The sequence below is a fragment of the Mesoplodon bidens genome (assembly GCF_964165515.1).
Source record: "Mesoplodon bidens genome assembly, chromosome: 8".
Lineage (NCBI taxonomy): Eukaryota > Metazoa > Chordata > Mammalia > Artiodactyla > Ziphiidae > Mesoplodon > Mesoplodon bidens.
In genome coordinates this window covers 54202113-54218618 of record NC_138165.1, presented here as the reverse complement: position 1 = coordinate 54218618, position 16506 = coordinate 54202113, and the positions used below count along the sequence as shown (strand labels likewise).

General features: G+C 35.2%; 1 protein-coding gene across 1 annotated transcript in view; it reads right to left on the bottom strand.

Annotated features, from left to right (window-relative positions):
- Nucleotides 1-16506, bottom strand: part of LRP1B (LDL receptor related protein 1B) — a gene marked incomplete at its 3' end in the record, with an annotated part of 2330707 nt that overhangs the window by 1910106 nt on the left and 404095 nt on the right. The window lies entirely within an intron of this gene.

Below are 16506 nucleotides of genomic sequence, written 5' to 3'. Positions count from 1 at the left end.
TCCATTCTCCTCCAACATTTACATATGTTTTATTGGGACCATTCTCATTTGGCCCTGCTTATTTCTCAACAATATCCCCTTATCTTTGTTCTACCTTCTGCCCCTATATTTGCATTTCCTCAGAACCAGGGTTTTAACACTCCCTGTAGACTTCTAGGTGCCTCTTTCCTGACTGCCTCAAGGCAGGGTCTTTGCATAAACTATTTACTCTACTTAGAATAGTCCTGCTTCCTTTGCTTCAGCCCACCTCCTCTCCCTCAAGGACCATATCCTACCCTTTCACCTCACAAGCTTCCCCTGAACTACCAAGATTGTTATGTACACCTCTTATATGTTCTTATATGTTCTTCACTTTCCCTTGTCACCTATATTGTAAACATCTGTTCATTGTCTGTATACCTCTATGGACATTAAGTTCCATGAGGACAAATGCTATGACTTGTTCTTAATTATATATGCAGGGACTATTACATAGTAGCTGATTAGTGTATGTATGAGATAAATGAATAAAGAAATGAATAACTTCAGTGTTAGTGATGAGAAATCAAAAAGGGATATGAGAGATAAAACAACATCATAAATATTTCCAGAAGAAGCTATCTTCAAACTACCTTTTCTCCTACCTGGTACAATAAAAGATGATGTAGATTGAGTTAATAGACATGAAGTATTTAGTGACTACTGGACTCCATATAGAATTTATAAATGTAGTTCAAGCCTTTTGTGGATCAAAATGCATTGTTGCGCAGTTTAACCCATTTCATTTAAAAAATCTTATACATCGTTTTGAGAACCATCTTCATTATTTTCCCAATTTTCCTTTTGGATTTCTCAATAGTTGTTTGAATTTTTCTATGAACTATTGAATAGAGGAAGGATGGGTGGGGAGGTTAAAAATACAAAGGAATCTTCCTAGAATGGAAAAAAGATATGATAAGGAAATGGAAAAGATTCACAAAAAAGTGGAGAATCCAGAATTTGTGTAGTGCCGTGAATCAGTTGAAATGTTTAATGTCAAAACCAAAAAACTGGTATTGATATAGTTTTCTATTTTGCAGTACAATTATTTGAACATCATCACAGTATATAAAAGAAAATTTAAAAATAAGGCAGTGCAGGCTCTTCATTTGTTGAGTAAGTTTAAGGTAAGAAAAACACAGCAGATATGCACTAATATAAACTTATTTAAATAGCAAGAAAGTCAATTAAATGTTGCTTACTTTTTAAAAGTTTATTAAAAATGTTAGTCCTAGTAACCCCCTTTCAGTGTCTCTGAATTTGCTTTCGGCCAACAAATGTGCAAGTATAAAATGAAGGTATAGATTCCCTCTGTTTGCTACAGAGAAAGTTTTATATATATGTACATATACACACTCATATAAGAAGTCTTTACTGTTTAGTTTCAAGGGATATGCTACTTACATTTTTCCTACTTGGAAAATATTTATAATATACCTTCCTTGATTTTTTTATAGTCTTGAAATATTTGAAAACAAGTATTCCACATTCCACTTTGCTTTTCTACCCAGGTCTTCCTTTTTGTTTTCAACTCACTTTCTCCACATCCCTGAAAGCAACGTGCTCAAGAAAACACACAGATAGAAAAGTGATTGTCATCTATAGGTATGATTAGCTGACTAAAAAAGTTACCAGTCACTGGTTAAGACTCCAAAATAGAAGAAAATAATTCATTGGTATAGAAAAGCTCTCAGAAGATCTGTATTTTCTCTCCATCTCATTTCATGTTTTAGCATGAAATGGCGATGAGAATAGTAGAAGGGAAAAAAATGTAGTCTAGGGTGACAGGATATTCAGTATGCTGTACATTAGGAAGTCTGCTTCAGAGACTGGCTTTCATAATGTTGAGGAAGGTGTATATAATTAGAGTCCCATGAGCATCCAAAAATACCAATCCCATGACAATAGGCACATATTACATCTAACCAGGTATCCAAGGAATTAGTAGACAGGAGAAAACAGTAGTGATTTACTTAGTTTAATCCCTTACTATCTCTAAGAGAATTTTTTCATTTGTTAGAATGGTAAAATGCAGATTTAGATAGTTCCTTCCTAGAGTCATAGATACGTTTTCATATTTTATAACCTGTAATAAGGAATGTGTGTCATAGCATGAGAAAATGGAGGAATGACTCCTTAGAGAGACTTCAGAGGGAAAAAAACGGCTCTCTGGCAAGCAAAAGGAAAAATATTGAAATAGATGGTAAAGATAAAAATAGGAAATCAAACATGAAAAATAATTCACATAATAGAAAAAAACTCTGCATGCGGTTAGGGGATAGGGGTTTTTCTCAGTAGCGTGTAACTGAAGTTTCAGAATAACCTAAGAAACCAAGCACATGGCTGCGAATGTGATACAAAGGATCCTCCATGCACACAACCAACTCCTAGAAAGGTAATCCAGACAGCCAAATGTCTCACGCTCCAATGGAAATAAGTGAATTCTATGTATTTGAATGAAGGTGGCAATTCAAGCATAGACTTACTATTAATTAACTTCATATTCAGATTTTGTTTATGGAGGGTTTGTCCATATTTTAGGAAATGTCATGTATACTGGGAGAAACAGACTATCCTAGGGAAAAATATCCTGTTCTATTCTGTGGGGTATCTGTAACCACCCCTGTTGATTACAGAAGTTAGTTTATTTCTCAAAACAGCATGATCTGTAAAAAGCAGTTGGAAGAAGATTCCAAGAAATTCTACTTTGCTATAGACAATCCATCATGCCTTGGGTGAGCCTTCAGATGAGTTCTCTGTCTACATTATACCTTCTGGGCAGGAGCCAGAGTTCATGCTACATCGCCTCAATACTACATAGGATATATATTAATCTCTGCCGTGGTTAAGTTGAATCCCTCATTTGCTAGACTTGAGTTGAAGCAGATGCTGGAAATCCCTCTCCCTGGACAGAGGACTTGACGGGGATTGCAACAGAGATTTCTCCAAAAATACCTCTTCACAGTGTCTCTTGCACCTTACATTTGAACTGGCTGAGGGGCACACTGATTGTGGTACTAATTTTTGTCATTTCCTTGGTAAATTCTGTAATTTGGTCGAACGTCACACTTTGATAAGCATCATCTCTTTTGTGTTTGATGAAATTTCAATAGTAAGTTGAATAAAACAGTTTGGCTATGTATAGAATTACTAGATTTAAAATAATAATCCTTGAGAATTACTAATATCCTTCAGTATATTCTTGAGAATTAATAATTCTCAAGAAATTTGAAGCGACTGTTTCTTTCCTTTTTATCAAATTTCCAATCTTGCCGTTAGGCTCTTCACACATTCCAGGGCCAGTGTAATTGTTATTTTTATTTACCTTTCTTTATATTTCTCTTCCTATAAGCTTTTAAACTTATCACCTTAGTGATATTTTTTATATTATATATATTATTTATATATTATATATTTTAAATATATATTATACTTATATATTTTTAAACTAAATGCTGAGTTCCTTGGTATGTGTAATATTTCTTTTCATTACTTTCAATTCTGGGAAATTTAATTATGAACTTTTATTTATCATTTTCTCCCTTACATTTGCTTTTCTTTTTGGAAAGACTACTAATTGAATGTTAAGACTTAAAGATCAATGCTCTAATATTCTTTTCTATTTTCTTTTTTTGTTTGTTTAGAGTTTATTTTGATGTCAAATTTAGATGCAATGAAATGCACAAATCTTAAGTGTACATTTGCTGAATTTTGACAAATGCAAAAAAAAAAATCCATCTGTATAACTCATATTCCTTCGGTCACCTCAGAAACTTCCCTCATGCCTCTTTCCTTCAATCTCCACCCTACATGTTCCTGTCTTTTTGTTTCAATTTCTAGATTATTTCTTCAAACATATCTTACCATCGTTGAAGCTTAGAAGTTTGTTTTCATGTTTTTTTTTTAATTTCAAAATACTTTCTTGTTTTCTGAATATTTTTTTATTAATGGATTCACATTGTTTTTCTTTATGAATATTAAGTTCTTTGACTATTTTGTTCTCTGCATTTTCTGTTTTCTAAAAAAACTTGTTTTTGTTTATTAGTTCTGAGTATTGTTTTCCACATTAAAGGCTTTTCTCAACGGTCAGATGGCTACTGGATGTTCACTCATATTTGACAGTGAGACACTTAAAAATGTGTTTAGAAATCCCATCCATTGGGTGGAGTTTATACTTTAGTGTTTTTCCCTGTAGGTTGACTGGGCTTTTTGTTGGAGAAAATTCAAATCTTAATATCATCAATCTCCAAAATTCTATCAGAGGGCCAGTATGGAATATGCCTGACTTTAATTATCTAGGAGCCAAGGTGAGAAAAAGTGATGAGAATCTCACTTACAGAAGAATATAGATTTTAAACGTAATATTCCTCTTTTTAGTATTATTCCTAAACTTCCTTTGTACCTAATATCTCTAATTCTTGGGTAACTTCTGGTCCCTTTTTTCATAGAGTAATCCTCTCATATCTTGTCTGACTTTGCCAGGGTGGAAGGGGATCTAGTACACTTTAACTGCATATTTGAAGATTTTCAAACAATCCTTTTTCAACCACATTCCACACCCCTGCCTTCTTCTAACATAATTTATGAATGTCCCTGGGTTCTTCAGCCCAAAATGTCTTGCTTCTCATTAACTTCCTGCTATGCAACATGAAAGTTTCAGCTTTCAATATATTGTTATTTACTACTCCTTCATTTACCTTGCAACATTTATTTTTATCCTCCATTAGCAGTTACCATCTTTCCTATTCTTCTTCTCCTTGAATGTACATCACTTCTCCCTCTAATCTGATGTCTGAGAGGGAATTTAGTGGAGGAGAGAGGAAGTGGATCAAGGATTAATGTGTGTTCTCAATTCACCGTATGCATCTAGGAGAACCCATCTGTATTCGTTTTCCTGGGCTGCCATAACAAAACATCACAGAGCGGGTGGCATAAGAAACATAAATGTATTTTCTCACAGTTCTGAAGGCTAGAAGTCCAAGACTAAGGTGTCATCAGGGTTGGTTTCTTCTGAGGCCTCACTCCTTGGCTTGCAGATGACTGTCTTCCCCTCCCTGTGTCTTTACATGGTCTTCCCTTTGTGCGTGTCTGTGTCCTAATATTCTCTTCTTTTAACTTGTATTGGATTAGGGCAACCCTAATGACATCATTTCACCTTAATTCCTCTTTAAAGATCCTATCTCCAAATACAATCACATTCTGAGGGACTGGGGGGCCAAGACTTCAATCTGTGAATTTTGGGGAACAAAATTCAGCCCATAACACCATCTATGGTAGAATTAAGGATGTTCCAAAAACTGAAGCCAAGAGAATTTTACCAGGATGTGTAAGACTTTTGGCAGCAGTACCAATACACAAAAGGGAATAGGAAGGTCAGTATAGGCAGGTTGGACAGAGCTGCAGAAACAATATGATCCAGGGGGCTAGACTGTTTATGAGCAATCTTATGCATGTTTAAGGCACAGCACTAAAAATTCTTGAAAACAAAAAATTAGAGCCAGAGAGATCTGAGTGCAAATAACCAAGGATCATAAGCAAAAATATAGCATTACACTACCGATAGATGTGAATAGAGAATGCCCAAAAGGACTCATTTACAGATTTATAACAATGATCACTATCAGCACTGAAGAACAAGGTTAGAGAGGAGGACTGGATTTTGTCATAGAGAATTTGTTATAGTGATGCTTACATTTACAACAACCAACAAGACCAAGTCTACAAGAGAATTTTCTAGAGACTATAAAGTTTAGAAGGGCATGGAAGAATATCAGTTATCCTAAGTCGTTGATGTTATAAAACCCTGGTTGTATCAGGCTTGCAATGGTGGCTCTCTAAATAGATTTGTGTTAAGGGGTAACATATTGAATCTTCTTAAGTATACTATGCCACTGTAGTCCCAACTTTTGTTAGAATATTTTTTCTGTCTTGGCTTCTCTCCAACTGATGAATCATATCATTGTTTATCCCAGGAAAACAAATGTTCCATGTCTGTGGTAAGTCATAATCTATTTCTATAGCAGCATCAGCTCCATATGCCTTCCAGTCATTAAAATGATGCTTAGCCAATGCAGTCTAAACTGTAATTCTATTATTCTATTTTTCTGAAATAAGGACTAACAATACAGAATACACACCTTTTATTTGCTACCATCTGCAATCCCTTACCTCACATTAGGAAAAAAATAAAAGGCTTATTAAAAGGGACTAAAGAACCTAATGGCAGTGAGACACTTGTGTGAGTATCACAGTTGACAAGTAAATGTAGTGAAAGCTGCCAAAATTCAGAGTTACAATTACTTATGAAAATTTTGATTGTCTGGCTATGAATAAGCCTGTGAAATTTGCACAAGGTGTTTTAGAAGACATAGTTCTGGCCCTTCCATTAATCAGAAGAATGCCCAAGTCTAACTATTGACTGGCGATATGCTTTCCTTTCTTGGAGGATCTCAGGAGAATAGCACTATAAAGAAAGAAAGCCAAATTCACAAAATCTGGAGCTTGGAGTAAACAAGAAATGAGAATGCAATCCTTACTGAGTATTAAAAGTCAATCCTTGTGCTAAAAATGAAATATCTGTCTCCTACATAAGCAAAATAAGACTTAGATTTAGTTTTTTCACACATTTGCCATTAATTACACTTTAAAATGATATATATGCTCTGAAATCTTAGTCACGCAATTCAAATTTAGAAATTGATACTAATCAAGATTAAATCAACTCTGGTGATTTTTTATGAGTATGTTTGTGCATGCTTCATAACTTTAAGCTATATAAATAATTTTCTTATGCATCCTCAAGTAATATTCCAAATGAATATATATTTGAAGTGTTCAAGCTCTCTTGTCCACATAAAAATGCATGTAGTAAATTATAAACACTTCCCAAAATTCATATTAAATGGAGAGTCATAATGAGTTAAACAGATTTCAGTACTGGGATATAGCTTTCATTCAAAACTTAAAGTGATATGGAAAGGTTGTGGGGTTTTTACCTTTTTTATACATTTTTTTTTTCTCAAGGACATTATAGTTTCCCTTGTTTATTGAATATTCATTGACATTTGTGGAATAAGATATACAACTTGCTGTGCACTGTCAATCAAAATCTCTTAGCTATGTATTATTGTTCTAAAGTGTTTATTGATATTAAACAAATTGCCATATATAGATAGATACTCTTTTATCTAAAAGGGATGAAAGCAAGATATTGTAAATGAGACTTTAAATTTAAAACTGCTTCAGGCTACTAGAATAGACTGAGAAAATCACCTAGAAAGCATTTATAAACTAGGAGCGATTCTGCCGCTCAAAGGACAGGGAGGCACTTCACCTCATCCATTCTCAAATGCAAAGCAAAATTTTAAAATTTGTCTTCTGTAGTCTTTATATTATGACTCTTCTTTCATGACACTATTTTGGCAGTTACAAAACAATGATTTGAAAATTTAGCAAGCAGACAGCTCGCTACAATTCCTGAAGTCTGGGCTCTACCCCAAACATACAGAATTGAAATCAATAGTGTGTTGGGGAGGAGAGAGAGAAGCAGCAAGCTTCACTATGTTTAACTAAGCAGTTCTGAAGCATCCCACAGTTTAAGCACCATTGTTTAAACAGTCTGGTCTTTACCGTTTTTCCTTTACCAAACTTGGTATCCAGGGATCACCCTAGGATCCCTGATCACTCACTGCCTTCTAGAATGTAGTTACTTTGCCTCCTGTGCAATTGATATTTACTCCTGGTACTTCATCCCTTAAATTCAACATCATGAGTTTCCTCCAATCAACAATTACCTAATTCTTTAAACTCATAAACTAGAGGACCTTCCCAGTTCTGACTAGCTTCCCAGTGTCTTAAAAGAATAATTTTCTGCCCATGGAATAATCCAATGCAGTGATTAACTGGTGGGCAATTCAGACTAGAAGGCATAGGACAGATGTTTTATTTTAAGCTATCAAATAATACATTCTAGGTGTCTCAGGACAGAACACTCCATTTCAAGTTCTACAACACAAGCCAATATTTATTCTGCCTATTTTAGCTCAATATTATTTCAGACAACCCAGACTCTGTCTTAGTTTTGAAGAACCACCCTCAAAATAAAATAGGAACTCCTCGGTAGGAATTTATAGAATTTAATAGGCTTTATAAGACAATCGGGTTTATAAAATGAGGGCAATTATTCACCTACCTCATGACATTTTAGGGGCTAAAATGAATTAATGTAAACTTAGCACCTAGACATGGTCACATTTTATGTATTAAACAGGTTCTCCACTGAAGAAATTCTCAGAGATTTTTTTTTTTTTTTTTTCTTTTTTGCGGTATGTGGGCCTCTCACTGCTGTGGCCTCTCCCGTTGTGGAGCACAGGCTCCGGACGCGCAGGCCCAGCGGCCATGGCTCACGGGCTCAGCCGCTCCGCGGCATATGGGATCCTCCCAGACCGGGGCACGAACCCGTATCCCCTGCATCGGCAGGCGGACTCTCAACCACTGCGCCACCAGGGAGGCCCTCTCAGAGATTTTTAATATGCTAATGTGCATTGTGACTAAGTGGGGTGCAGGGTATGCATCATTTCCTAAATAATTCTGAGCAGATTGCAGAATTTGTCCTACTTATTTGGAGAAACACACTCTGGAAAAGGCCCCACATGAATCTTCTGTCTTGCATAGATGCTACCTGCTCCAGGTAGTCCAGAAAACACTGCTCTGTGAAATAAAAACTAAAATAGTAAACTTAAGGTGAAGGAAGAACACAGTTTGCTTAGGTCTCTTGTCTGGATTTCAGTCATCTGTGGAGATTCCAAACTTTAACTGTTATAGTGTAAATTGGGTGGTCAAATAGCATTTAGACAGTGTCGGTTTGGAGAATATGACTTTTCAATATTTATTGGTCTCAGTATTTCAGTCTTAAATCTTCTGTGAAACAGAGAGAATCTTGCTGCCCTATCACCCTCATGAAAATACCTGAAGGTAGTTCAAATTATTTTCTGCTGATCCTCATTTAACAGTAATCTGATGGCTGCCAATTTAATTTATCTGGAATGCTATGCTGTGAATACTGGTTCAGTTTATCAAACTTTTGATCCTCTTTTAGAGGACACTTGGTTGGAATGTATTTTCCTGCCTTCTTGAAGTTAGGAATGGTCATATGACTTATCTTGGCAAATGATATGTGAGCAGAAGTTATGTGTGAATCTGGACCAGATCTTCAAGAAATAATGCATAGATTGCCATGTCCCTTCCTCCTGCCATAGACAAGCAACCTTAAAGATAGTGCAGGCTCTGCAGGTCTGTTTCCCTGAATATGAAGGACAAATAGACCTGAAATGGTTACGTCACTGAAATTTTTAGCTTACTTTTTACTACAGCATAACCAAGCATAACCTGACTGATGCATTTTGATACCGGGAAAAAATATTCTTAAAAGTGGCTAAAATGTTTATTGTCCTAAGATTGTATTATTCATCTATCCATTAGGTGAAATGATAAATCAGCTTTCTGAACTTCCAAGTTAAGAACTAGACTGTGAAATTAGTTAAAAGTCTTGCAATTTACAGAAGTCTGAGTAGCAAGACTCAGACTTTACATCAGTTTCTCCTCTTTAATTATTATCTTAGTCAGTGTATTCCATTTTTAGAATATTTTACATATAGCCATTTTAAAATTAGACACTCATTTAACAGATATTACTTTTCCAGAATTTTGTTCTTGAGTCCCTTTCCACTCTTAAAAATTATGGAACACACCAAAGAGCTTTATATGCGAGTTACTGATGCAAATAATACTGTATTCAAAATGAAAACTGAGAGCATTAATTAATATTTTATTTGGAGATAACTGTAAATTCACATGTAAGAAACAATGCAAAAAGATCTGTGTATCCTTTATCTTTCTCTAGTGGTAACAACTTGCAAAACTATAGTACAATATTACACACAGGATATGCATATTAATTGTCAAGATATAGAAATTTTCCATCAGCACAAGGATCCCTCATTACCCTTTTATGGCTACACCTACCTCCCACCCACTGCTACCTCCTCGTTAATCCCTGGAAACCATTAACCTGTTCTCTATTTTGTAACTGTGACACTTCAAGGATGTTATATAAATGCAGTTATACAGTATGCAATCTTTGATGATTGGATTTTTTCACTCAGCATTTCATTCAGATTGTGGTATGTATCAAGAGTTCTTTTTTGTCATGTTTGTTTTTGTTTTATTGCTGAGTTATATGAATGTGCCAGAGTTTATTTAACCATTCACTCACTGAAGGACACCTATGTTTTTTCCATTATTGGTCTATTGTGAATAAAGCAGCTATGAACATTCAGATTTAGATTTTCGTGTAAATGTAAGTTTTCATTTCTCTGCAATAAATGCCCAGGAGTACAAATGTTTGGTCATGTGGTAATTGCATATTTAGTTTTTAAAATTTTTTTAAAGAAATTGCTACACTGTTTTCTAGAGTGACTAAAAATGTTTACATTCTTACTAGCAACGTGTGAATGATCTGGTTTCTCTGAACCTTCTCCCACATTTGATATAGTTATTCTTTTTTATTTTAGTCATGCTGATAGGTGTGCAGTGATACTTCACTGTGTTTTTAATTCCCATTTCTCCTAGTGGCTAATGATATTGAGTATCTTTTTATGTGTTTACTTGCCGTCTGAATCTCTTCTTCAGTGAAATATTTCCTCATGATTTTTTCCGATTTTCTAATTGATTTATTTGTTTTTATTACTCTTGAGTTTTCAGAGTTCTTCATATACTCGAGATACAATTCTCTGTCAGATACGCAGTTTGAATATTTATTTCCAGTCTGTACCTTGTCTGATCTTCCTATTAATGAGGTCTTCTGCAGAGCAAAAGCTTTTAATTTTGATAAGGTCAAATTTATCATTATTTCCTCTATTATTTGTGCTTTTGATGTTTTCTGCCCACCCCTGAGCTCTCTTTTTTTTTTTTTTTGGTTTTTCAGACTCAGTAATTTTCATTGTCCTATCTTCAAGTTTACTGATTCTTTTTTCTACCAGCTCAAATCTCTCTTTGAGCCCCTTTAGTATGCTTTTCATTGCAGTTATTTTATTTTTCAACTCAATGATTTCCTTTGGGTTTCTTTTTTAGGTTTTTTATCTCTTTATTGATATATCCATTTTGTTCATATGTTGTTTTCCTGACTTTATCAACATTTTTATTTCTTTAAGCATTTAAGACAGTTGTTTTAAATTCCTTGCCTAGTAGATATTCCATCGGGTCTTTTTCAGGGGCAGTTTCTGTTGATTTTTATTCTTTTCCATTGAATGGGCCATTTTTCCTGTTTCAGTGTAGGTCTTACAATTTTTTAGCTGAAAACTGAACATTCAAATCTAACAGTGTAGCAATTCTGGAAATCTGATTCTCCTCCTCCACAATGGTTTGATACTTTCTGTTTTTGTTTGTTTGTTTGATTGCTATAGCTACCTCTATATGGAGAATCAGGCTGAGGTGTAAACTTAAGGTCTTCTCAGGTAATTTTCTAATTTCTCCTGTCTATGTATTTTTTTTAATATATATAAATTTATTTATTTATTTTTGGCTGCATTGGGTCTTCGTTGCTGTGCACGGGCTTTCTCTAGTTGTGGTGAGAGAGGGCTACTCTTCATGTTGGTGCACGGGCTTCTCATTACGGTGGGTTCTCTTGTTGTGGAGCATGGGCTCTAGGTGTTCAGGCTTCAGTAGTTGTGGCACATGGGCTCAGTAGTTGTGGCTTGCAGGCTCTAGAACACAGGCTCAGTAGTTGTGGCACACAGGCTTAGTTGCTCTGCGGCATGTGGGATCTTCCCGGACCAGGGCTCGTACCATGTCCCCTGCAATGGCAGGAGGATTCTTAACCACTGCACCACCAGGGAAATCTCTACGCATTTGTTTTTGATGTCTTAGTTTTTAATATCTGGCTCCACAAGTAGAATAAGAAAAATTAAGAGGAGGGGGAGTGTGCCAGCTCTTAAATCCCCTGGAAGTCAATTCAGGTAGAGGAGGTGGGTCTTATAATAACCAGGTAAAGTGTAGCAACAATGGGGTAAGGTGTAACAACAATGACTGCCACATCTTGTCTGCATCTCCATTATGAGAAGCAGAATTCAGCAAGCAGAGCACAGATTCCCAATATTTGGAGGACAGAATCTTTTTTGTTCACACTGGCTCTCTTAAGCTGTGTGCAAACTGCTCCTGGAATGCACACACAGCTGCTATGTTTGCCATGGGACTGTCGGTAGCATTTGGGTAGCTGCTGCTATGCTGAGACCTGAAATTGGATGAAATTAACTACAGTTTACCATCCAATCCTTTCTTGGAAAGTTGCAAACCTTCTATAGACTCCAGAGTTCCAAAGTAGTTATGTCAGATAGATTCTACCAGAGCAATTGTTGTCTAGATCAGGACACAGATTCCTGGTATTTTCTGCTTTGCTCTCTTCCCAGAATCCTCTTCCCTGTTGCACTTTTTTTTTTTTTTTTTTTTGCGGTACGCGGGCCTCTCACCGCCATGGCCTCTCGCGTTGCGGAGCACAGGCTCCAGATGCGCAGGCTCAGCAGCCACGGCTCACGGGCCCAGCCGCTCTGCGGCATGTGTGAACATCCCGGACCAGGGCACGAACCCGCGTCCCCTGAATTGGCAGGCGGACTCTCAACCACTGCGCCACCAGGGAAGCCCTGCACTTATTTTTAAACTCATTTTTATTTGATTAGATCAAGCACTGTCATAACATTTGTGAATAACTTGTTTTACAGCATGTCCTACAAAGAACTGGTTACAATTTATTTATTCACATATTGTCACCCTGCAAAACTGTTACCTGCTTCATTGTTGTGATCTTAGCTAATTTATCTTCATAATACCAGCATCTGTCATGAGGTATATGCCAGACAAAAAGCTGTTGATCTGAATTTAATGGAAATGAAGAAAGGATGTTTATCATTTACTGCATGACCAACTGCTCACATACTAAAATAACAATCTTAAGAAAAAAATACCTCTGAACTTGTGAGAAAAAGGATTTTATGTGGAAAAAAGGACATATTCTTTAGAGTAATTAATTTGGCCAGTCTAATTGATCTTCTTTATCTGAATATCTTATATACTTTCAATTTCCTGCATCATTCTTTGAGCTCAAGTCTTATGCCCCATCATTGACTATCTTTTCAATGCACTTATGCAGAGTAGTAAATAAATTCTCTATGGGAAAAAGAAAGATGAAGGTAAATTACACCAAAATAAAATAAAGAGCTGCACAAGAAAAGTCGCAAAAATCTAAGACAAAGGTGGATAATTATACTAAAATTTCTCAGGCTGTTCAGAAAATGTGGACCAATAAGCAGATGTTACCACTACCAGAGAGAAGGAGAGTCTATGCCTGGAGTCAAACCAAATGTGCCACATTTGAGGCCTTTGTGGCAGGGCATCCACCCAAGCATGCAGGCACATACAATCCTTTACTCTGGTGATGCCCAGCCTGTGCTGGTAGTTGACATCAATATTGGCAATCCTCCTGGCCCAGCTTTGGAAGTAAAACCCAGATGAATCTCTGTCATACTATGTGGAAAATAAGCTAAGACATCTTCTAAATTATAGTTGATCTACTTTAATTTGAGAAATATACTCAATGTCAGCTAACTTATAAATTCTAATTACTAATATCTGTCAAAAATTTGTGTGAAGGAAACAGGAATAGGAATTGTAATAGGAAAGGGGGCTTATATTTATTGAAACCAAATAAGAAAATAAGTATTAGAACTTTAAAAAAGTTTGCCAAGGCTTGTTTAGGCTTTAGGATGCCACCTTACTGGGTTTATTACTCAACTGAAGAGCTCATGCTTGAGGTAAGATGCTTATTCATCTGCTGCACCTTAATTTGCTTTTCTCTTAATTGAGCCCAGCATGAGGTAAGACTTTACAAGCAATGTATACACTGCCCCTTTTTAACCTTGACTTTCACAATATCTATTCCCCTGGAATTATTTTTCCTGACTCTATTGGTTGAGCAGGTTGGGGTGAGGAGGAGTAGCAAGAATAAAGAATAAAATAAGCCAGTGCTCTAGAAAAAACAAAAACAACAACAAAAATGAGTCAGACAGAACTTCTTAAGTGAACCTCTTTCCCTTCTTAGCTTGGCAACTTGCAATACACTGAAAAGGTGGCAAATTTCAGTAGATAGTGCTTGCAATTCGCATTTAAAAAGAGCAAGGCCACTTCTGTTGGGAGCAGGCACTCCTTCAAATTTCTAAAAAAATACCTGGTATTAATGCTGGTGCAACACAAGACAGTCCTAATAGTAACACATTTCTGGGTTTGATTGTATTTTAGGCTGAACCATGTTACACAAAGTTTGAACAAAATTTGAATTGTGTGCCAATGCTTATTTTGTTACTGTTACAGTTCTATTGAGCTAGAACTGTGATTTAGGGGAAAAAAGGCTTTTCTCTTACAGCCCATAAAAATTATAAACAAATATTTATAATATTTTTTTAATGTAAGCCCGCCTCTCTTTCATTTAACTTTTGTTTGTTTCCTACGTTTGTAAAGTTCAATGTCAAAAGTCTCAGGTAATAACCTCTCAATTTCTGAAAAGCCAATCCAAGCCGCTGAGTTGTTTAAAGATAACTGCCATATCTTTTAGTATGAAGACAGTTGATTAAAATTTTTAAATAATGGAATATTAATCATTCATTATAATGTGTGATTTCTTATCAAAGTTGATAGAAAAAATGTGGATTGAACTTAGAGAATTGGGAAGAAGTAGTGAGAAATCTTTTGCTTTGTGCTATTTGATTTAGAAATCAATAAATGCTAAGAGCAATTCTGAGAAAGAGTGGGATTTTAATAAATGTAAATATGGTTAAATCTGAAAATATGAGAAAAATGTCATGATTTATGTTATTTTTCTTCTCATGGATAATTGAAAGTGAGAATACAACTCATTATTACATTTATTACAGTTTTTAAAGAAGTACTTAAATAAACCCTTAACTTGTGAAATAAAAATAGATGAGGTATAACAGTTCAGCCCGTCTTTTCAGTTGGTAGAGTCACACACACATGAATTTTTTTAACACAAAATTATATGACTGATTCTTTCTGACCACTTCATTATTTAGTGATGGTAGCCCTAGCTTTAGAACTAAAATCAACCCATTTAATGAAATGCTTACTTAAACACCAAAGCCATTATTACACATGTAACAGTTTGGAAATACTGTTTTACACTTGGAAAATGCCCAGCACCGGTGAATCAATTTTCTATCTGCTTTGTAAAAACAACTTCTGCTTTATTGCTTTTTGGAAACAGAATTGAAGCAACACTTCACAAAAGCCATTAAACAGAACTTGTGACACAAAATATAAAACTTCTAACCAAACTACATCATTTCTCAATTTCTTTTGAACACCTAAATGGCATAACAAAAACTGATTAGACTATTGATATGTTCTCATTCTCAGGTATTATATCTGATAGCCTCAAATTTAAAAGTTGATTTGTAAGATGAGACGATGGTACAGTTGAACAGTCAACCTTATAAACAGTCTTTTGCTGAGTAACCCAAAATTTTAATTGGTCAAATAAAGTAGCATTTAGTGCTGGAAAATATGGAAGATTATCTATAATTAGAATAACTAACACAAAGATGATTCTTATATAGCAGCAACACATTAAATATTTAACCATGGGGAAAAAAAACAATTTCAAACTGGTGAATAAAGGGAAAATTCTTTGGGGAGTACTTTAAGGTTTCCTTTTTTTAATAGTTCATTTGGGACATAGATGGCAATTTCATACTGTCAATATTGTAAAAGTTATAGCAGGGAAGAAAAAGAGCAGTGTCTTTGATTTTATACCATTTTCTAAAAAAGCAACATAGATATTGGCAAAGTATGGGTTTGTTAAATATAAATTAGTCCTGTTACTTTGTCTAAGATTTACTGTGATTGAAAGAAATATGTTTTAACCAGAAAGAGGTGTATTATGTTTAAATTACATTTTATCACATATTGTGTTTTCTAAAACCTTGCAAAAATAATCAAGATTGTGATGAGTACTTTCATTGCCACTGGAGAAGAGGCAGAAAGATTCCAAATAAATCAGCTGTGTGGGACTGTGGAGCATATTAAGCACAGGCATGCTGCAAGAATTAGAATTAGTGTCAGTCTTATTTAAAAGCTTCCTTGTTCATCTTTGCAACTCTAGATTGTCGGCCAAGATTAAATCATGAATTTTCTCAACACTCCTGTGAAGTCGTTAAAGGAGAAGAAGTAGAGAAAGAATGACAAAAAGGTAGGGGACTTTAATTGTACTGTTGTATTAATATGTATTTAAAGGAAAAAATAAATATTATACAAATGAAATTTTTTTCCTGTGATAACCAACAGGATAAAGGCCAGCTCCAGACCAAAAGATTTGGTCTAAATAAGTATAAATTTTAAAAAAATCCATCACTACTTGGACAGGAA